Source organism: Ischnura elegans, chromosome 3 (genome assembly GCF_921293095.1).
Source record: "Ischnura elegans chromosome 3, ioIscEleg1.1, whole genome shotgun sequence".
NCBI classification, from domain to species: domain Eukaryota; kingdom Metazoa; phylum Arthropoda; class Insecta; order Odonata; family Coenagrionidae; genus Ischnura; species Ischnura elegans.
The window spans coordinates 86,664,372-86,687,979 of NC_060248.1; the positions used below are offsets into that span (position 1 = coordinate 86,664,372).

Sequence of the window (23,608 nt, forward strand, 5' to 3'; positions counted from 1 at the left end):
CCCCCATTAAATAATAAACAAATTTTTTACATTATTATCATTACGTTCGTTTTTTTAGTGTATTACGGAGCCTCGATAATTTATTTTCATATTAATAACTTTCATATTCAAATAAAGAGAATATTTCGTACATTTATTGTTGTATCTTGTTTTTGATCTCGAGTATGAGAAGATCATTTGCCTGTCACACGCTTTTGTCCCCCCAGAAAAGAATCCCTGCTCAGAAGAATTCTTAAATGCAGATTTGTGGAATATGCGATATACCACTAAAATTAATATGAAATTTTTCCATAAAGTGACGTATGAAGAAGTTTCTTTATGCAATTTACTTCACATTCACAGTCATACGCACCTTATGATGAGCCATCAGATACCCAGGTTACTTCGCCTTCATACATACTTGTTTGTACTTAATTATACGATATGATGGTTAGTTGATACATTCATGAATAACTAATTCTTCCAAATTGTTTGTAAACTTCCCCCACAGGTGTTCAGGATGTCATTTATTTATACTTATATGATTTTTAGTTTTGTTCCTAAATATATTCTTGAAATCCAGATTAGTGCACAATTCTAGAATCTTATTTTCTACTCTTGCGAACTAAGTGATGCTCAACCTTTTTTCATTATTAACTATGAAACTTAGATCATGAATTATAATTTTAGTATATTCTATTGCCTTTTTTACCGGTCGTATTTTGCCTTTTTTGGTAACATAATTCTCGCTTTTGACGTGAATGAAATTAAACGCCTTAAAATTTTCAAGCTAATTAGAATAGCCCCTTTTTAACAGTTCCTCGCACCTAATGTTTAAAAAAACATCTAAACACTTTGAAGGAACAGAAAGAATCATTTCCAGGATTAAAGTCAACCATTGTTAATTTTTTACTTACAGAACGATAAGGATAGAGATGGGGATAATATAAAAATGGTGATATAAAGATAGTTCTGATCATCCTACTTTTAGGTTAAATACAAAATAATATAAATTTTTTTCATTATGAAACTTGATTCAAATGCCAACGCCGCTTTGAGATGAATGGGATTCAACTTGTGTTCAAGACAGTCAGTTGTCTTGCATTGGCATCCAAGAAGGAGAAAGTAGTCCAAAATGAATTTTATTTTTGTCACAATGCACGAGGTGACTGGGAATGAATAGAAGTGAGGCCTGTTTAGCATCGTGACCAAGACGTGTTGCACATAATGAAATATTCAAAGATAAAATCTTGCTCTTTATCGCCCGAATTCCTCTGTTGGAGCAGTTCCTGATTCATACTTTAGAACTATTCTCTTACAAAATACCTATGCATGATATTATTTATTTCCACGTGTAGTCACGACGCGTTCACATCAAATTTGGTATACATTGGTTGTTCACCATCATTTACTGCGACATCATTATTTCTAGAAAGAAATACTGCATCGAGTGAACCACTGTATTCAATCCTTAGTTGTCCATAAAGAGTTACCTATAATGTCTAGTTTTCTACTTGCTTATTATTATCTGAAGTATAATTATTGTTGGCTCAGAGAGCATACGTAGTTCCTACAGGCATAATTCTTTCCTAAGTTCTAAAAGTAAAAGGAATTATCTTGTGAACATAAAACAAAGGTGCTTCCTCTAAAAACTTTTTTACGGTATTAATTAAATAGCTATAAACTCAACATAAACAAAGCGTGAGGAAAAAATTTCCATTTTTCAGGTAGTGTTCTCAAACACATATTTTGTAAACTTTTTAAGAAATAATATTTTTCTCGCATCATTCTTTCTCAACCTGTCGTATTTTGCCTTTTTTGGTAACATAACTCTCGCTTTTGACGTGAATGAAATTAAACGCCTTAAAATTTTCAAGCTAATTAGAATAGCCCCTTTTTAACAGTTCCTCGCACCTAATGTTTAAAAAAAAATTACAACAACAGATTTTGGTGCACAAAAACCCTGTGATTATCTGTTGAATTGTAGAAAATTTATCATGGTGCACACGAACTTTAAATGCGTAGAAAAATATTCCGTTTAATTTTCATTATATTTTTATCTTGAGAAATTAAATAATTATGGAGACGCAATTCTTCATGTATTAACATCTAAACACTTTGAAGGAACAGAGAGAATTATTTCCAGGATTTAAGGCAACGATTGTTAATTTTTTAATTACAGAACGAGAAGGATAGAGATGGGGATAATCGAAAAATGGTGATATAATGATAGTTCTGCTCAAATCACGGTAGAAGAAAGAGTTCCTTACAAACCGCTATCCAAAACACGACGAGAACTAATTGGAGACATCCTGAGGCACAATAATTCACGGAAAACCGTCGTGGAGGAAACAATGAAAGGGAGGAGCGACGGGTAAGGCCAAGGACGAATTTCAAGGCACAGAAGACGGAAGACGCTACCGCATAGATTAAAGACATGAAAAGAAAGCTTAGGATGGCCAAAGATTAATCCTAGAAGATCCTGATTAGGGACATAATATTCATTTGAAACGCGACCCTCATCTCCATTTGGACAATAGTGCATTATATAGAAGAAACCCATGCTATGAAAATCGTGATGTTTCTGGATGTTACCACTTAATGTAAACACATATATCCTCCCATTCGGACAAAAGGGTTATCCGAAGACTTTAAATTAACATTCCTTTTCAAAACTCAGACGATTTAGAATCTCATTTAACATGAAGCATCACAATAATTTTTAGTAAATTTTTATCTCGAGAAAATTAAACAATTGTGTAGACACAATATTTTAAAGAAAGGACATTTAAACATTTTGAAAGGACAGAAAGTATAAATTCCAGGAGTTAATCCAACAATTTTTTTTATTTTTTGCGTAAAGAAAGAAATATATGGATATGAGGGCGTCGTAAAATTGTGATATAAAGACAACCCCGCTCAAATCACGGAGGAAGAAAGTGTTATTTGCAAATCGCTACCTAAAGCAAGACGAGAACTCTTTCTCAACTGATCGTAATTTGTCTTTTTTGGTGACGTATTTCCCACTGATAATTTGAATTATAGCCTTAAAATTTTAAAGATAAGTAAAATGGCCCCATTTTTTCATTTCCTTGCGTCTAATGTCAAATAATGTAAGAGAAACAAAGGAAATAAAATTTATTCAAAATTGAGATACAAGCACAATGTTGACAAGTGCCTACTGCAAATACACTGAAAGATTCAAAGAAAGAAATACGATGCGATAACTTGAGTTATAAAATTCATCGTGAAAAAAATCAGTCGAGCGGGAGTGATGCGCTCTCTTAACATTCAATCCTTGCCTACCGCCTCCTCTCTCCTATTTTGTTCCTCAAATCTGTATAATTTCTTCTTTGATGACACCCACTCCTCATTTTCTTAAGGCCAATAATTCCCGCTTCCTCTGAAAAGAAGACTTATCTCATTGATCTTTCTGTCGTTTTTTCTCAGTGCTCTCCAGGGTACAGGCAGTAATCACAAATTTGAAAATGAAAAAGTTTGAATTTGGAATTAGAAAAAGGAAAATGAGGGAATTAAAAATAACCTCACCGCTAAGGCGCGGCGTGTGCAGTGATATTACGAAGAATTTTCATCAAAGAATGGTTGAATAATAATGCATGCTTTTACTTTCAAAATACTGTCTTTTTTACCTCATAAAAAATTCAAAGGTCTGCAGTGAATGACGCCACAAGGAAATGAGTTGAAAATTACGGAAGAAAAATGAACATAAAAAATTCCACGGTTTCATCTCAGCAAGATAAATGATGCATAAAACTTTCCTCAATGGAGACAATAAATGTCACCGACGAAAATAGAAGGCCTTGTTTGGTATGATTCAATTATGGGGCCAAAAAAATGACACACTTTCACCGAATTAATAAACCTAGATTGTGACGCAACAAATGTCAATTTATTTCCGAGGACGTTATGTCAAAACTCAGATTTCACTAAGATTCTATAACGACCCACCTTTCATATAATAACCTCTGACAGGTTATTGATAGAGTAGAGAAAGTCTAGTTCCGATGAGTTATGGAGATGGATGGATGCATGGGGAATGAGAAAACGAGATAGCAGTAAATTGAAAAAGACAATTTTTTAAGCCAGACTCACGCCATAAGTGATTTCAAATATATTTTGAGCAATTTTTGCTATCTTGTGATGAAAAACCTTGGTATTTTCACGAGGAAAGAAGATTGATACATTTTGGTGGTACGTATTATTTTAAAGCTCGAAAGGAGCACTTGAATGCTGTTGCATTTCCTTATGCAACAATGCGCATTAACTACCTTGATGTGGACTTAATTCTAATGCCGTTCTATCACGGGTTTCAGTCCATTTCGGAGAAAAAACTGATCCTTGATTGAAAATGTGATGGAGGTCACTTCCAGTATAAAACTTAATTTCTTAAATTATTTGTAACGATATCCACATACCTATGCAAGATAAATATTGAGGAATAATTGCTTATTCGTGTTCTCATAGCTTAGGATGCTGATGACTCTCAGACACTGAAATATAGCCGTATCGATAGATAAACGAAAAATACTAGTCTACTAAACTACTAGTTATAGACAACGAAAAGCCAACGAAGTAAGCGATTCATGCAGGAGCAACAACACGCCAAAAATTCATGCAGACAGTCAACACTTACAAACGTAATTGGTAACCATGCATGGAGCATGCATTCTACCCAGCCTGAGTCAAGCCATTCCAGAGTAAAACCATCCCAGGCATCACGGTCCCTGATTGACCGCGGAAAAAACGACTTCGCAAATCTCTCTGTTTTGCAGTTCATTTCCTTTATTTTCTTTTCTTGAACGCTTGTAACACATTGTCGCTTATCTATTCATTACCGCTTTTTCGCTCTTCGAAATCCTTTGTAAGCAGGACAGCCGTCAGAAGGGGTCGCTGCTACTAACAGGGAGACGATCGCCACGAATCACACGAAAGAGCGGGCTTCCCTTTTTCGGATCTCGAGGCGAGGTTATGCCGAGCGTCGAAGCGTCGACCGGTTGGCCGCCACAAGACGCCGCACTCCTGTCTTTTGTTTTCTTTCTCCACCCATATAGCCGATCGAAGAGATTCGAAGGATAAAATTTTTACCGCAGCAAATACGGAACACGATACTTGCACCCCACGGGACACGCATCGCTGCCCATAAGGCTTTGAGGGACACGTGAGAAAGGCAATAAGAAGGGCTCTACCGATTCCAGCCGCGGACATCGCCATGAGATTTTTGCGAACTGGTCACAGGACGCTGAGTATAGCCAGGAATCCAATTCAGGGGGAGCCGAATTATATTCGGCAATTTCAAGGTAAACACAGACTTTCAGGGCAGAATAAAATCTATATGATAACTAGAGAGCCCTATTTAGGATGATTGGCATGGGGCTAAATTTAGTAACCCATTATAACCCAATGCTGCGTCTTAAGGCCTGTTTACACGGTACATTAACACGTACGGGTTAATGTCTAAATGGATGAATGCGAGAATGAGCGCCAAAATGCACCGTGTAACCACCCAACTTGTGCGAATGCATGAACGGAAAATAGAACCTGTTCTAATTTGGTTCATGCATTCGTACATGTTCCGTTCCGGTCCACCAAAATCATTCACGCAAACGTACATTAACTTGTACGTGTTAATGTACCGTGTAACCAGGCCTTAATAGCATTAAAAATATAAATTTTCAGCTCTATTCAGGAAGGATTTAAATTAAGTGCTCTTTTGTTTAATGGTGAAATATGTAGCTGCCACAATAATTATGATTGAGTAGAACATGTTCATTTTTTTAAAATGAGAGGTCCTGAAATTTAATTCCCCCCAGAAGCAGCCCAGGGTTAGAAAGGGAAGAAGAAAACGCTGAAATAGACAAGTCATCTTAATAGTATAGAACAAGGTGCTAAAGCTATTGTCAGTTGATGATACTTAAAAGCTTTTAAGGAAAAATATCAGTGTTTTTTCTCTCCACTCATTTCAAATACGCTTCCATAAATCACTGATTACTTAACACCGCTAGAGACTATAAATTAAATTTCAGATTAAATTTTCCATGAGGTCCGAGGAAAATCAAACTCAGCTTGGCATGAAAATAAAAACATATCTCTCTATATCGTGGAATCGTTCGTAAGAGCATAAGCATATTATTTTCATTAAGTTTCCGGCGCCAGTACTCAAAACTAATGACATTGGGCAATACCTAAATCTATCACTATTTTGCTCGTTTTGGACACTGGCCAAATCTACATTGAATTAAATGAAGCATATAATGGATGACCAGTGTTTCAGACGTCACGTTTCAAAGCACTAGTGAAGAGACAAGATTGAAAAATACGGAAAAGAGACCTTTTTACTAGAAATTTCAGTTTTTCAGTTTAACACATTTATTTTCATAACTTGTGGGGTTAGATAAAACTATAACTTAAGCTGATTCTCTTTGGCATTCACTTTTTCACCAGTGCCCAATCCCTATTTCACAAGGGAAGAGAATCATCAAATTTTCGTATGTATATATGAAAGTGTGAAGATGAAATTCGGAATCAATGCCCACGCTCATAACAAGGTTAAATTTTTAGATTCCATAATTTTACTCAAAATATATTGAATTCTATACATTTAATTGATGGCACAAGCATCATGCCATCATTTTCCACCTTTTCAGGCAGCATTTTAACTCATAACTATTTCAACATTTACGAGCATAAAATTCAACGTAATTTTCAACAAAAACGACTCGGGTTTCGGCGATTTTCAACATCTTGTGAATAAATTTCCATTGAGTTACACCACTGCCTATTAATCATGAGAAAAAAGTTTCGTTCCTCAAGCTGGAAGAGCCAAGACATCTGATAGAGCGCTCCAGGAGCACATATAATGAGTAATTAATAAAGGGTTCTCAAATAATCTAAATACACTCGATTATACAGCACTTAAACTTATTGTCAGAATTTATAATATTTCATCAAATTTTGGCAATCATGATATTAAACGCTATAGCCCCCGGTTTCTAGATAATGCTATTACAAAAAAAATTTCTTCTTCACCTCGCAAGTAAATTCCACATAATTAAGCCATATCCCATATGATAAACTGATCGCTTCTCTAGTCATAAATTTTTTTTTTAATTCTGCAAAGAAGTTCTGATGGCCTTTATTACTAGCCAAAATATTGGATAACATATGACTGTCAAATCATACGTTCTACGCGCCCACAGTAGTTTCTGTGCAACACATGGTAAAGATACAGATGACATTTATTTGCAGATTATTTTGGTGCGCTATTAAGATAAATAGAAGTGGTCTGAAGGAATATGCGTTAACTTATTGCAGTACTTAAGCAAAACTTCACATTGTAGACTGCCCATGAAGGTTAGATTATAAGTTTCATTTTTTCTCTGACTGCCAAGAGACTGGCAATTGAGAGAATTCATCACTTCGATTGACAGGTATTCTTTGTGAAACATAACTTTTTTAAACTAACTGGCATTTCACGAATTCCATTCCATTAAGATCATTTAAATACAATCAATATATTAGAATAAACAGAATTACTTCTGGTATGATAAATAAAAAATTACCGTTATTTACTGTTGAAATGTAAAAATTAACCATGAAAAAATGTCTACAAAAAATAAATTATCTACCGCGTGAAGGATGTAAATTTTATCATTTGAAAAAAAATATCATTAGTTAAAGTTGAAAATAGAAAAGAAGAAGCCAAAATGCCCGCAGTGTACTATGAAAGAAATACCTATTATGTAACACCTTGAAATTTTCTAACCATCAAAATAACGTCACTTTTGACATCATGATCTCTAAAAGTTGGAAGTATTCCACTTGCAAGCTGAGACATCACGAAGTGTGCGCTGTTCCAGGTAGTTGATAACTCGCAGTTTACAGCTCATGACCTTTAAATTTTAATAACAACGGAAAATTCCCGAAATAATTAAGCAGTAGAGATACTTTCCAATGTATATGATTAAGTTCAAACATCGCCATCTTCTCATCTCAACCCGTCCAGATGCGAAGTACATTGCGGCTATACATAGAAATAGTGGGCTTCATTAATTCAAATAGACAGTCCAAGGACACGTTAAAAATCATTCGGGTGAACATCAAGGTCAAATTCACGTACGTACTCTAATTCCAAGCGAACTAATGGCTCAATGTTGCCCAATTAGCATCAATCCATGCCAATCTAACTATTATTCATCAATTACCAGAGCGCAATGCATATTCAATGATCACAGTCGGAAGAAAATCACAATGCCTCTGAAAACGGTCTTATCTCCCGAATAAATCAGAACAATTACGCGTAATTACTTGAATTTTGTCAACTACAAGCTCAAGGATACAATTTGGGCCACAACACATCCACCAGAACAGACTACTGTCGGAGGAACTAATTTTATTCTACTCTACGTATACCAGGGGATGGGAAAAATATCTTTTACGTAAATTCAATGCCACCCTTTTCTCGACATAAAAATTAGTGTAATGCTCGAAAAAGGAATTCTACCATAATATTTCTCGGTAAATTCATACGGCACAGACTAGCATTGAACCATTTCGGCTTATTTCAAATTTCCAGGATATAATGGTCAAAATAATGTGGATATGAGCTAAATACCCTTTTTTATTATGAATAATGTAAACCTCCACCAAGTTAAGTCGGAGGTGATTACTTTAACTTTAAAGAGCCGTTTCTTTATTATACCCATATAAAATACTATTATGGAGACCAGAGCATATAGAAGACTCCGTTCTGAACTGGGCCCCTTTTTGCAGGTTATCGTCCCTTAGGAAATGGAATAAAACCAGCCCAAATGGCTAACTTTAATCAGCGGCCTCATTCTTCAATGGTGTCTGTCTTCTATTATATAAAATCTACGGAGTAAATAGCGCCGGGGGAGTACATCCTTAACTCTTGATCATTCCGGTTTTTTTAGTGCTCTCCGACAGAAAATATACACAAATGCCCATGTTTTTACGGATTTAGCCCAGGTAATTATAAATTTCACAAAGCTAGGAAGATAAATACTTAATGACTCATTTCATTACCGCTCATTACTGGACACAAATATCCTCCAATCAGTGGTCACCTACTAAAGCGATCATTTGTCTTATACTTGTTTGGTAGCCGCTTATAATGGGTTTCGCCGTTTCACGAGGCCTCCTCCGGACGTCCACACAAACGGCTGTAAATTCATAATGCTCAAACTCGCTATTCTGTACATCGGGTCAAATTCGCGGATACTAATTACTAGCCGAGGATTCGGAGCAGAAGCTGTTTAAGTTACCCAGGCGGTATTCTTAGTTTTCCGATCCCGCAGGTGAATTTATGCCTTCTCCCACCACAAATACTGACTACGGACGGCTTCTTCACTAAATCAGATGTATAAAATAGTCTGCACACAATAACATTACGGTTTTTTACTATCTCGATATACTAATCGGTGAAACAGAAAGATAAACAAAACGAAAAAAACCTAGCTCTTTTTTCTGTCACTCCACGCTATTTTATTTGCATACACAAATTGTGACTGAATATTTAATATCTTCACTTGAATTGCTTTTACAAAATAAACCACCGCCTTAGTGAATCATCAGGAAAATTGGCGGAAAGTTAACGTAAAAACGAATAATTACTCACAGCAGGACCCATTTCTATATCTTGATGGTGAATTTTTGCGGAAAAAAAATAAAAAAGAACTAAGTTCAATTTCATAAATCATCCTTTTTCATTCCTAGAAAGAGATAGAACGAAAACTTACGTCAATTAAATAGTAATGGTCACTATTTTCAGCATACAGCGGAGTAGTTGGTAAACGGGCACAAAAATAGCATATTCCAGCGAGCGAATCTCCCGAAAACGTACCTTTGAGTAGAGTTTGCACTTTTTGCACCGTAGAATAAAATTTGCATCAACCCAAATAATCCTCCTATTCTCAATTCTTTCCCGCAAAAAAAGCGTGTAAATAAAAATTTATGACTCTAATTAAGGAATATCATCATGCAGAAAACTGGATGCTTTAGCAACCAGTCGACAGTAATTTTTTTTCCTCGGACGAGCACTAACATCGCTTTTATTAGCCATAAGTTTCGCTTATATTTTTGATCGGACCACAACTGGTTCCATCGTAAATAAATGGAATCAAAAAACATGAAGAAAAAAAATGGCGACGCGACGGGGTCAAATTCTCGGCGAATCCGGTCGAATTAGTCGGGCAAAAAAAAATGTGCAAATCCACTGCCTCCTTTAGTTTCGCGAGCCATTCTCCCGCCGATCTTCCTGTTCGCATTCAAATTTCGGCCGGGCTTCAGGAGCCTAACACACTTCGCCCAACCCCGCTGCCTTGAAATATACCCACGAAATCCAAATAGCGGTCCGTTGTTAGCGATTACGTCGGCGGGGCTGCCGGAGGTGTAGGTGGGAGAGAGGCGGGAGGGGAGGCAGCCGGCACGCGGGGAAACGGTAGGCAACGGGGGCACATTTCTTAATGGCTTTGCTTATTATTATACTGTTGTTTTTTTTTATTTCGACCGGAGCACGCGATGGGCTGGAGACCGGGGCGAGGAACCGCGGATGACTTCCGGGTAGTCCCGGGAGGCGTCCAAAGCGGAGACGGATAGGTTGGTTGGGTCCCGTCTGGAGCGAAGAGATTCGCGTAGCGGGAGAAGATCAGATAACGAGGCAGCCTTCACGCAAACAAACGTATCGGATCTGGTGAAAAAGGTGGACGACTTGGATGCGGAAAATACCCAGGATGTACGGCATTCAGATAGATTAAGAGGACGTTACGTCCCCTTTCAACCAGTTTATTTTTTCGTGACGTTTGTGAATTTTTTACTTTTTTTATTTATTCCCATACCATCGGATACAGCACATTTAGGCCATTTTATATCGGGGTGTTCAGCAAATTTAACAATTACACGTGCAAGAATAACCATGCCCATGGATAGGGGCAACCTACCCAGGCGGGACTTGAGTCCGCGGCACTTGTTTGACAGACGAGGACTTAACCCCGCCGCCACCGAAGCCGGCGACGAAGAGGAAAGTTAAATGAATCAAGGGGAGCCTGCCAGAATGCTTATCAAGTACCCCATAGAAACCTACCTTAATTGAATAGAATACTTTGATAAATAAATTACTCTTTTTGTACGTACGCTGTCTTCTTGAAGTTTTGAGAAAATAGAGAATGGACCTCTTTGTACACTTTATTTCGACCTGAATCTCATATTCGAAAAAAAATTTTCTTGCTCTTTGATAAACTTTCAATATTTGAGTTAATTTTGACTATGGTCCTCCCAACGTGCCCTGAAAATTTCAAGGGGAAATAACAATAACAACATAAATCCCCTAAATAATCAAGCAGGAGAGATACTTTTGATACTTATATAATTATGCGATAACGTAGTTATCTTCTCATCTCAACCCGTCAACATCTTAAGCACCTTTTGGCTACGCATAGGAGTTGTTGGAATTATTATTTCACGGCATTCTGATGGATAAAGAGGACACAGCGCTGCTTCTCAAACAGTTTATTTTTTCGAGACGTTTGTTAATTGAAGAGGGAAGTAAAATGAAGGAAGGGGAGCAGCCAGAATTCTTCTCAGTAAGTACTTCATGGAAACCTACATTAATCGGTAGAATACTTTAATTATTAGATTACTGGTTAAATACTAATGGTATCATCTTGAAGTTTTCCTCCTTGAAGAAATGGACCTCTTTTATATCTGCCAAATCTCTAATTCTAAAAACTTTTCCCGCTCATTTCTTAACTTTCAATATTTGAGTTAATGTTGTTTAAGGTCCTCTCAATATACCCTGAAAATTTTGCAATAGGCAAAGTAATTTTTAACCAAAATATTCGTATGCAAGTTTTGAATAAACAAAAATAGGGTTTTAACTGTCTTTTTTTTCAAATCTTAATGAAAGAAAACTGAACTGCGAAAAGGCTGTAACTTTGGTGAGACGGTACAAAACTATCAAAGCCTTATGCAAAATCCACATTTACATGATCATTAGTTGTAAGTTGTTAAAGGCTGACGAAGTGTTAGCATATAATTCATAACGCAATAACATAGGCATTCGACACGCAGCATATTTTGTCCCTAGGGACCAGTTCCCAGCGTTGCATATAAAGCAGTAAGCATCGCTTCTTAAGGCATGATTACTTATTTTTGTTCCAAATTCCATGGATTTTTATTTCCTATGGGAATGATGATCAAAATCTTGCTCACAGCACTTAAACTACCTTCTGACCCAGCCTAATAAAAGCTTCAAATTTCGGTGTTGCGTGCATGGAAGTAGGATTGCCCAAATTATACGTTTTTACCTCTGAAAATATATAGTCTAGTTTGATTTTCATTCAAATAATCCAAGATATCATGGAAATCCATCACATCTAAGAATGTTTCAGCGGTGTTTGACTGAAGAAAGGACCGTTGTTAACTGTCGCTTTCATGTATATAAACTATTCGTAAACTAGAATTCCTATTACAAGATAGCATCGTAGTACTGTATTTCATGTTCACGCACAGTATAAAGGGAGAACTTAATTATGATGAAGTAAAATATTTTCTATCGCGAAAAGAACACGGGATAAATAACTAAAGAGAATGAAAATACCTTCCATGCGAAAGGGGTAACTGGAGTTCTCAGTATCCCAATCCCAGGAATGTAATACAAAGTAATAAGTACGCATATATGTAAGAAGGCCAATACTTATATGAATAGAATACCCTACTTTCAGTAACGAATTTGGAATTCCTTTCCGTGCTCAACTTTTATTCCAGCGTATTCAAAACACGCATTCTTATTATTATCTTGTTCCGAGAATGAAAGGAACAATGTTTGCTGTACTACGGAGTGTGCAGGTTTTTGCATCCGCATTGCTAAACAAGCTGAGGTCGCCTTTTTTCCTAAAAGCACGATTCTGTGGATACATTTCTCTCACAGTATTCAATTATGACTATTTTGAAACAGGCTGAATGGAATTCGATCTCTGCTTGGGCATGCCCTCAGACATTGATCACACGGCGTTGACTCGTACCAGTCCGTCCGACTCTCATTCGCAACTCGATGTTTGATTAGCGCAAGCGATGGCTTAGCACCGACAGCACAGATACACCAGCTTCAAGCTTCGAGCAGAACAAAATGATACAAAAAAGTAACGTAAAATGCCAGCTATATCGATCAGCTACCCGTCTAGGTTTGCCTCATTTGAAAGGAGTTAAGTCTTTGCTTGGGTCGGTGGGCTGTATCTCCCCTTAACCCATTATAACCCAGCGTTGCTTTTAAGTAACATCAAAAATGAATACATTTTCAGCTCTATTCAGGAAAAATTTAAACTGCCCTCTCTTTTGTGCTGTAAACTTTAATGGCAAAATATGCAGCTGCCATAGTAATTATGATTGAGTAGAAAATTTTCCCAATTTTAAAATGAGGTTTCTTAAAATTTTATTTCTTCCAGAGGAAGTTCTGGTTTAGATAGGGTTAATTCATCTCGCCATATTTCTTTATTTCACGAAAAGAGTCGAATACCGCCATTTCTCATCCAATACCAGCCTCTAAAAGTAGCAACATTGGCTATTGCAGGTTAGCTACTGTCAGTTAACTAGTGGAATGTGACATCAAAATTAACGCGCAATAACTAATTCCAATTAGAGAGAGATAAAATCAGTCCCACAATTGCGCAATAAACAAATTTAATAAAAGAAAAACTAGGAATGTAATGTAAATCATTATATACACGTAATCATGGTTTTCATTAAATATAGTAAACGAAAAAAGCAGAATGTAAGCATTAATCAATTCGCATATCATATAAGTAACACGATTTCTCGTTTTCTTTCCAAAATATCGATGCAGAAATGACAATGGATTTGCAAAAATCACATATTAAGGCTCATCTGTGCGGCTATCAGGGCACCTTTTTGGTTATCTGGATCAAGTTCCCGGTACATTTAACGATCTTTACGTATGGAGATAATTTAAATACTGTCTTGGTCTTGGACTAAAGTTGTACAGCTTCCAATTGAAAATAATAGCTTTAAATGAAAGCCTAGGCGCTTGCAATCGGCTTTACTAATCACTCGCTAGGTAGCCTAATAGCCCTCTTATTGGCCCATTGGTCATTTTATTTGTAGTTGTCCAAAATATCCTATAGATAGCAGTTTTCCGTTTTTATGCTGTGAGGGATTTGCGTGAAAATTTTAGTCTCCGGACTTAAACATCGGCGTGCCCTTCGGTTAAACTCTTATTAGCCGACAGAGCCCTACATGGGAGATCCCGATTGCCCAGAAACGCCGAAAATATCTCAGAGAAGCCACCACGCTGAGGACTTGCCCCGCGGGTCTCGACTCCGGTGCGTGTGAAGTGATTAACGTAACTGAGGCAGTGGGTCAGACGTCCCGCAATCGTTACGCCACAACAGCGAATTCGAAAAAAAACTAACGCGATGGGCGCCTGTGTTACTGAGCACGCACGAATATCGAATGCGAGAAAAATTCTTCGGAAAAAAAATATGCGTACGCATCGCGAGCGGCTGACAATGAGGCGGGGGCGGGCGGATATGTATTTATTTCTTCACGCACGTCGGTTGAAACCCGAGGACGCATGGAGTGCGACGGCCCTTCAAGTCTCCGCAATGAACGAGCCATTCTGCGTTCCCGCGCCTAATGCTTACGCCAACTCCCTCCCCACAAGCCACCGCCCACACCGCGCCGTGAGAACATTCCAGTCCAGTTTCGTTCGCTGATAATAAGAGGAACAAGGCGCTTGCTTTCGCAAGGACATCCTCTGAAATTTTTAGGAGGTCGGTGCGAGAAACGAAGAATACATATAAAATATTCTCCTCTAATCGCACACCGTTGACTGACGTCCGCGAAGGCGAAACGAGATTGGATTTTACTTTTTTAGGCGATTTCTTTGGTGAAAAATGTAAAAATAGCATTTCAGCAAGCTAACTTTTGGGATAAATATTCAAAATGATTTCCTTTAAACAGCCCACTCCAATTTCTTGCGCTGATAAAAAGAGGAGCAAGGCACTGGCTTCAGAAAGGACATCCTCTGAATTTTTTAGCAGGTCGGTGCGAGATAGGAAGCGTATACTTGTATCCCTCTCTAATTGCACCTCGTTGACTGGCGTCCTCGAAATCCGTACTGAAATTCACATATTTATTCCTCCATTAAGGATATAATCGTAATACTAAGTTATTCATGGGCAACAAGGCTTGATTTTACATGTTTAGGTGATTTATTTGGGCGAAAATATAAAAAAGTATTTCAATAAGTTAAAATTTGAGGACTATATTTCCAAGCAGCTTCAAAAGTAGTAAGGTGATGTGAGCACGACTAATTTTTATCAATATTCATATAGTATAATGAGCTTTACGATTTTGTTTGTTCTCAAGAGCATTACGATTCTCGTTTAATTCAACTAATTTCCCATGCTATCTTTGAATATTATCAGCTCAAGAGCTTATGCAAACATTTTGATTTCCGAAATAAAATTTCAGTAAGTGTAGCTGGAAAGCCAAATATTTTGTTCACAAGATGCCATAATAGAAGAGTGTAATTAGAAATTATCATCAAAGTGATAGCTACGTTATATCTCTTTGTAATTTTATTGAGAATATAATCATACGGACTGAACTAGATTATTGACGTCGGAACTGTTGACTGAAGAGAGACCAGCCGGGACATGGCGATGGTAGACTAATGAGGTGATAAAAAAGTTAACGCCACGCTAGGGCATTGTTTCCTAGATTTACCGTTGCTTCCGTCACCTAAATAAGGGCAGCTGGTTCCGGCATCACTCCATTGAAGGTTAAGTTTTACAATCCAACGACTATATTCAATTAAGTAATATCAAATACTGGGATATTTGGATTCCGAATATGCAAAATATCACCCATGAAGGTCTTTCCAGGTTTTTCCTCAAATTAAGCATTTCTGTTAACCTTCCCACAGGCAAAGGAATTGCCTTGGAAATCGTTTTGGAAGAAATAAAAATAAAATTTAACTTTCTCGTTCAAAATTATGCCACTTGTAACCCTACTGAAGGGAATGATTTTGATAAATTTGCATTCATAATCCTTCATCAGTGCCATTCCAAATAAATGTAACTCGTATATTCATTCCTTTGTTAAGAATAAAAACTTACCAAATTACGAATGAGAAAAAAGGTTGGATTTCACCGTAAAGGCGATTTTTTTGGTGATACCTGTAAAAATAGTGCTCAAATGAGCTCAATTTTGAGATATGGATTTTTAAAAATAATTCTTTAATAATCTCGCACGCTAAAAACTCGGAACGATAGCTTTCCTCTAACAGTAGCTGATGCCGCGATTTCACTACACCACTATTTTTTTAACTAAAGATCTCGCACTAACCGCGTTTTCACGTTTCATTTCTCTCCTCGGTAGATTTTTAACGCACGAGATAAGAGGGAAAGAAAGTGTATTCTTGATTTCTTGGTGAATGATGCTCTTTAGCGAAGAAGAGGAGAATCAACGCATTGCATGACTTAAGTCTCACACAACAGCGATGGCGATAGATGCTAAAGGTTGCCTCAGAAGATACCCCTCCAATTGTCCAGTTGCCGTAACGCACTCCACATAGTTCCCATGCGAACGAAAATAATTATGCCGGAGAAAATTAGGAACTCGACTGCTCCACAGCGAGCTTAGATAAGCCAAGGCGATGTAAATATTAGTTGCCCAACAATCCCATGGACAGCGGCCCAAGGAGAGCGAGCCATTCTTCTCGATGGACTCCAGTAATTTCCTAACAACTGAATTTTACGACTTCGGCGTTCCCAAGCGGAACATTCATGTCACTCATCAAAATTTGGTAGTAGGATAATGCCAGATGTACCAAGTTATTCATTGTTTTTAGAGTATTGGAATTAATACGTAGACATTCGCAGTGCATATCTGTAGGGACTCAGAATAATATGTGAATACTATGTGGAATTGGCGAAAGCATGGAAGTCAAAGATCCCTCCAAGGTGTTTACGAGACACGATCTTAAGCTTACCCCGTCCTGCTGAATCCCCCAGATATGGCACCACTTTCCAAATGAATTTTTTTCTGGCTATGAAAATATAAGAAGGAATACTCACACAGCGATCATAGAAACAACATTAGAGATGACTAAAACCTATATACAACTTAGGCATTCCAATTTAAAGATATTTGCCCAAGTTTCCACTAAGGAACTTGAGTGGTCGCTGTAATGTGTCAGTTCAGGCTCAAATATGAATGACTTGCTTCCAATGACCATTATTTAATCTGGTAACTTATGTATAATGACTACCAACATTCTAGACCATACCAGGACTAATATATTAATTTGAGTGCTAATGAAATACCTTCGCATATTCGAAAAACAGTGAATAAATAATTAAGTACCTGAGAAGTATTGTAAACCATAGCATTGGTGTAGCTAAAAAAAGTTTAGTAGAAAGTTTCCTCAGAAAATATGCGGCTGAAATCACCAACTTCCGGGAGTTATTTCAAAGTAAATGCCCTATTTTGGGTTTGGAAACTATTTATATGTAATAATTCGAAAAGAGACCAAAAACTATTTAAAAAATAAAATTTATAGAGAATTTTTATGCGAGAGAAAATTCCATCGCCAAATCTATTTCCTAACTCCTAAATGACCCGAAGCTATTTTTATTAATTAGTCTCCTACGATTTAAAACAGACTATTATTTCCCAATCCATTATTTGAAGGTTATTTGTGATATTGCTCTTGGGTTCACCATTTACTATCACTCTACTTCAAAGAAAAAATCTCGAAGAGCATTTAAATGTAGCAAAATTAAAACGATTCTACAACACCAAAATTCCAGGTTCACCAAAAATCGTAGAATCATTCTTAATAATAATTGAGGGCATACTCGACCGAAGGAGAACCACTTTTGAATTCTTAGCATAATCGTTAATGAGATTTCGGTGAGTTGAGCCACCCAGAAAATCGCTTTATGGAAAAAAGCAGAACTCTGGCCCAGTTTTGGCACGATTAGCACATTTGCAATTATCTGAGAACGAGAGTGTGCAAGAGACCCACTTTATTCAAAATTAGTCAGAATTTACATTTTTTATTACTCCTAAAAGGGGCCTTTAACGAACCTATAACAAGCTTCCTCATTTGCAATACAAATGAAGGGTGTATTAGTCGTCATTTATTCCTAATTTTCTTAGAAGATTCTTAGAAACGCTCTATATATAAAATGCTAGACGAGACTGATAGTGAATTCCCATTCAAATAACCGATATCGCTTCGCACCACTTGTTGAGGTACGCATAGCATCCGGATTTTAACTAGAGAAATTACTATTCACCGCCTAGCACCGAAACCGAATGGTCACCACGTCCTCTGATGGTCAATTAAAGATGGTCTTTGTCTTGTAGAGCCTCAAAAAATGTCCTTACAAATTTATGACGCCAAGTCCAATGAATTAATATGCCATTCATTAATTGAGACTCTTCGAGGCTTTGACGCACGCTAACCAAAACGTCGATGATCTTCTCTTTCGCCTCTCTATCGAATAGCACACCTGAAAAGGAAAACAAACGCCTCAAGGGCGGATACACGACTACTACAATAGAGTATTGTCCTGAAATTTTTGTCCAATAAAACGTTTTAAGCAAATGTTGACAATCAACGAGCATTTAAATATGCTTACAAATTAAGCCGCCACTAATGTCGCTGACAGGGAGAAGGGTCGAATTTCATGGAGATATTAAATGCAATTTGGGCCGTAAACCGAAATTTATACTCTTGATGATGTAATACATCAAGCTCTCCGCTTTTCAGTGCGATACCTCACGTTCAAGGGGACTGCATAGAGGAGGCCTAATTCCACCCAATAGAAGGCTGATTTCTGTTCCCACTTCCGTCGCAATTTAATCGGATCTCAAAAATGTCCGCAGCGTGGTGATGAGTGCAATGTGATCAACTTTTTTTTCCAATATTTAGCATTGCTATGTTTGTAATTAAGAGGAATAGCATTGAAGAGTTATGAATTTGATAAACAATATCGTCATGAATGTTATTTTGGGTTGAAACCCCGAATTATACCTTATTTCTCCAGGATACTCAGATTAATTTTTCCGTCGGCGACGAGAGTGGCGATTTCTGTAAACCCATTAAAATGCGCGGTGTTTGACAAAACATTTAGAGGTAGACTTGAGGATCCTCTTCCGTAATGCCCCGTTCGGATTACGATTGTCCGAGCGATAGTCCTAACGATATTTGGCAGGACTAGCTGTGTGAATGCATGTCCGGACAATAGTTTATGTAGTTCCTAACGTTGCCACTTTACAATGGTTAGGCGCTGGGAGACCGGAAGAGGAAGCGACAAAAGAAAGACGAAAAGATCAATAAGCTCCCTTTGTTCTATTTTTTACCATAGATTTGTCCAAGCAAGGAAGAATATGGGCGGGAGAAAAATTATTCGTTAAATACACGTTGAACACGGTAATATCTTGACCCTGAATACCCCGAAAGCTTTGATAGCCGTCTTCTCGTTCACTTTAGATGTAGGCGCTAGTGAGCAGCACAAGTTTTAACCATCGTTGAGTGAATGCACGATAGTTCCAACGATTGCTAGAACAATCATAATCTAGGAGAGGCATAATATTTGTGCTCACGATTGTGAATATACAACAATTGACCTAGATAAAAAATAGTTCGCTCTCGAAACATCTCCGCGCGGCAGCCATTTTGAAAACTGATTGAGATGCGCCCAAAGTAGCGAAATAAACAAGCTTCAACGGTCCGGGCTCCTCGACGATGACGATGTAGTCCCCTTGGGCGGGTAATACGAGGAAAATGGACGGGTGGAGCACAGTTTGAGAGCTGCAAAAACGTTTTTATGCATCACGTACCACACAGATGTCCTCGACTGCAGTCATTCAAATGGTGACAAAAGAAAATCGCACTCCGCACGCACGGCTCCCCCATTCCCTTAAAGAGTCGAATGACGATCGCGGGTCGGACGCAAGGACGACACATCGGCCAGCGGGGAGAGGGGAGGGGAAGGAGGAAATAAATACGCGGCTTCTTCCTTATCAACTCCCTCCTCAGCGATGCATTCCGCGACCACTGCCAATTTCGGGACAATAGGTGCTAAAGACTACGACGACGGAATGGCGACACCGCGGAGCACGAGTTGGATATGCGCTATGAATAATTTAACAGCTTATCCGACTCAATAGGTCCGAGCGAATCATCTCATTGTCTTACTCTTATACGAGTGCACATCGACGGCTGAGTTTTTTATTGCAGAGGATAGGGCAGCATGCCACTTGGTGATTGCTTGATATATCTCTTATGATTCACTCTTTGAGGTTCTTACGAAATTTATCATCAATACGTAATGTAAAAAATAACGTGGACGATTAGGTGTTTTAATTCGATGCTTGAAAGGTTTTAGCTTCAAGAAAGTTTGCTAATTACATATGCGGCGGAAATCAACACCTTACTGGAGCATTTTTAAAGTTGAGGCCCTATTTTGGCATTAGGAACCATTTATGAGTAATTATTCGGAAAAAAGAACAACAAGATTCAAACAAATATTAGAACATTCACATTTGTGAAAACGTTTATGTGAGAGAAAATTCTAAGGCTGAATCGATTTCCAAACTCCTCAATCAATTCAAGTGATTTCTATCACGTAGTTTCTTACTATCCCTTTAAAAAAAAGGTAGTACTTCCCAATGAGGCGTTAAATTCCCAAGTCCCAATTTGAATTTTGACGACGGTAAATTCGTCTATTATTTGAAGGTAGGTAAAGCTTTATTCATTACAAACAAAAATACCTCATACTCATTTCCTATTTTTGCTCAAGAATTTTTTTTAATCGTTACACGAAAAAAAAATTATGCAAATCATTGCGGTCTCATTTCCAGAGATCCAAAATATTCGTCTTCATCTAGATTCAAACTCTCACAGTTCGCCATACTCAAGTCTTGCGAGCGCAATAATCTGGGCGTTCCTGAGAAGAGTGATGGAGAAATTTTCCGAAACAATTTTAGAGTTTTTTAATTAACCCAATACCCTGCGCAAGACACCGCGATGACGAACAGATCCGCATGAACGTGGTATAAACTGAGAGTGGCGGAGCGGAGAATGCTCCCATACATTGCCCACGAAGGTGTTTGTTCACGAGGCAGCATTGCCACCACTTCGAGAGCTTTTCATTGAGAAAGTTTGCGCCGGCATTCTTTTCATTTAGACAATATATGATTTACTCGACCGTGATTGAATTCTCCATAGTCACTGTGCCGGCCTATTGTATCCGAATATTGCACGCTAAATAGTGTCCCCATTGTGATCGTAACTCTAGTATTTGGTGAGGACAAATGGTTGTTATAAGAATGGCGACTCCATTCGCATGAATTCCGGGCATGCAAAAAAACACTACACTTTCAACATGCCAAACGTTTACGCTAAAGAAAAATAGTTTTCAAAGAATTTCAATGAAATTTTAAATTTTTTCCTATCCATACCAAGGATGGCATTCGCCACTAAAAGATCATTTGGTTTATCTGGGATTCGAACCTGGATCTCCCGATAGCCGTTCAGAAATGCTGCCAGTTACAAAACCAAGCCATCTTCTTCCAAGGATAGGATACCTGACTGGAAATCGGGAGATCCGGGTTCGAATCCCGGATAATCTAAATAATTTTTTCATGGCTAATGTCAGCCTTGGTGTATATAAATTTGCACCCGAGCGCGATACTGCGAACAAAGTCACTTGCTCGATCCAGTTCTTAGGAATTTTTTCTATTTCTAAACAGGGACTTACGGGTTTCCAGGCAAATACTCTAGCACTTCCGGCCTTGCTGCCGCATCTTTCCACCAAGAAGATAGTATTTATCGTCCAGGTTATCCAACAGTCTTCCTTATATCCATTTGGTAGGGATTCAACCTCAAAATTTTCACCCACCTAATGAAAAAAAGAGTAGGAAAAAAGATCAGAATTTTTTTTTATTCCAACATGATATAATTGGCATCAATATCAACCTTTATTTTATGCCATTTAAAGATGAACATAAAAATTCACAGAAAAATCAATTAAAAACAGCTAATACATTATGAAAAGAGATCAGAATTTTTTAAAATTCCAAAATGATATAATTGGCATCAATATCAATATTTATTTTATGCCATTTAAAGATGAACATAAAAATTCACAGAAAAATCAATTAAAAACAGCTAATACATTATGCCTGTTATTCATTAAAAGAAAATTAGCAAAACGTTTATAATTATCATATCTGATATGCGAAAATACACCTACCTATGCGTTAACTTAAACCATAACTGGCGGTTCACAGAGAATCATATGATTGAACTCAAAGAGCTCATATTAGCGACATAATTCCCTTTGGAATTGATCCAATTATAAGATCCAAAAAGGACTCATTAACCCATTACTTAACAATTTATGGAACCAGCGCTCAGGGAAGACGAACAGGATGAGTGGACACAGAGCAATTAATACCAAATTAAGTAAAGGCGGAAGACGACGATTTTGATGCAAGTGAAAGGAGAATGGCCTCAAGCACAGGTCTACTGGATTTAATTATCATTAAGTCTCGTTTTTTTTAAGGTAGCCATACTTTATTTTGTCATTTTTCAACAGTGAGGACACATCTCATTTCTTAAAATAATAGCCCCTTAATTTCATGCGATCAAGGCTGATAAAAATCGTTAAATGGATCACTGAAGATTATTATACGACTTCAGGTATCTGTATGCAAGAGGGTTGAACGTAGAGATGGTAGAAAGGAAATGCTATGGCCTACTGCCAATAGGTTTTCATGTGATGCAAGGTGAAATTCCTCTTTAAAACATTTTTTCCGTCGGCTCCAAACTTAAATATACTATAAGTAATCTAGGCATGTTTTATAATAGAAAAAAAATCGGGAATGCGTGCTGTGAAGACCAAATTTGCTCACATTAAAATTTTAAAAAAATTGGACTTTTACTAATACAGGGAAGCTAATACTAGATAACGAATGAGATCAAATTAAAATGGGAAATTTGAGCTCCCTATAAACTTATATAGTTCGTCAACATTAGTTCAATGAGCGAGAAAGTCCCAAAAACAGTGCTATATAAGGCAACTTAACTAATATACCACTAAAGTAATACTACATGATATATGATTTCGTGATTTATTGATTGATTCATTATTATTTGAAATATATAAATAATTAAATAAAATGCGAGTGTGGAAATAAATAAATATACTTAGTCTAAGCATTGCATGACAATGTTTCTTTGAACGCAGGCACGCGCACAGTCAAATTCCAGGAGAGCTAACTGATTTTTTCAGCAAATGTCCCCCTAAGGCGCTGAAATATCGTCAATAAATCTGGCCAACGTGAATAATTATGCATAACCATAAACATACGAGTAAACCACCAACCTATAAATAATTAATTCCAGCATTTTTTTCCATACTAAATATTTTTAAAAGTATCACTTTTGCTCTTCCTACACAAACATTTCATCACCAAAATTGGTTATCACGCAGAGAACGTGAAAGGCATGTCCACCGACCATACACATGAAGAAGAAAGCTTTCCTCCGGTTTGG

At 37.4% G+C, this 23,608-nt stretch overlaps 1 protein-coding gene across 2 annotated transcripts in view; it reads right to left on the reverse strand.

Moving 5' to 3' along the window:
* Positions 1–23,608, reverse strand: part of LOC124156111 — a 116,067-nt gene that overhangs the window by 62,005 nt on the left and 30,454 nt on the right. The window contains exon 2 of one of the 2 annotated variants that reach the window (XM_046530443.1): positions 21,810–21,950. The exons of the other annotated variant lie outside the window; for it this stretch is intronic. The gene's annotated coding sequence lies outside the window, so the exon portion shown is untranslated. The remainder of the gene's footprint in view (positions 1–21,809; positions 21,951–23,608) is intronic. 2 annotated transcript variants of the gene reach the window in all.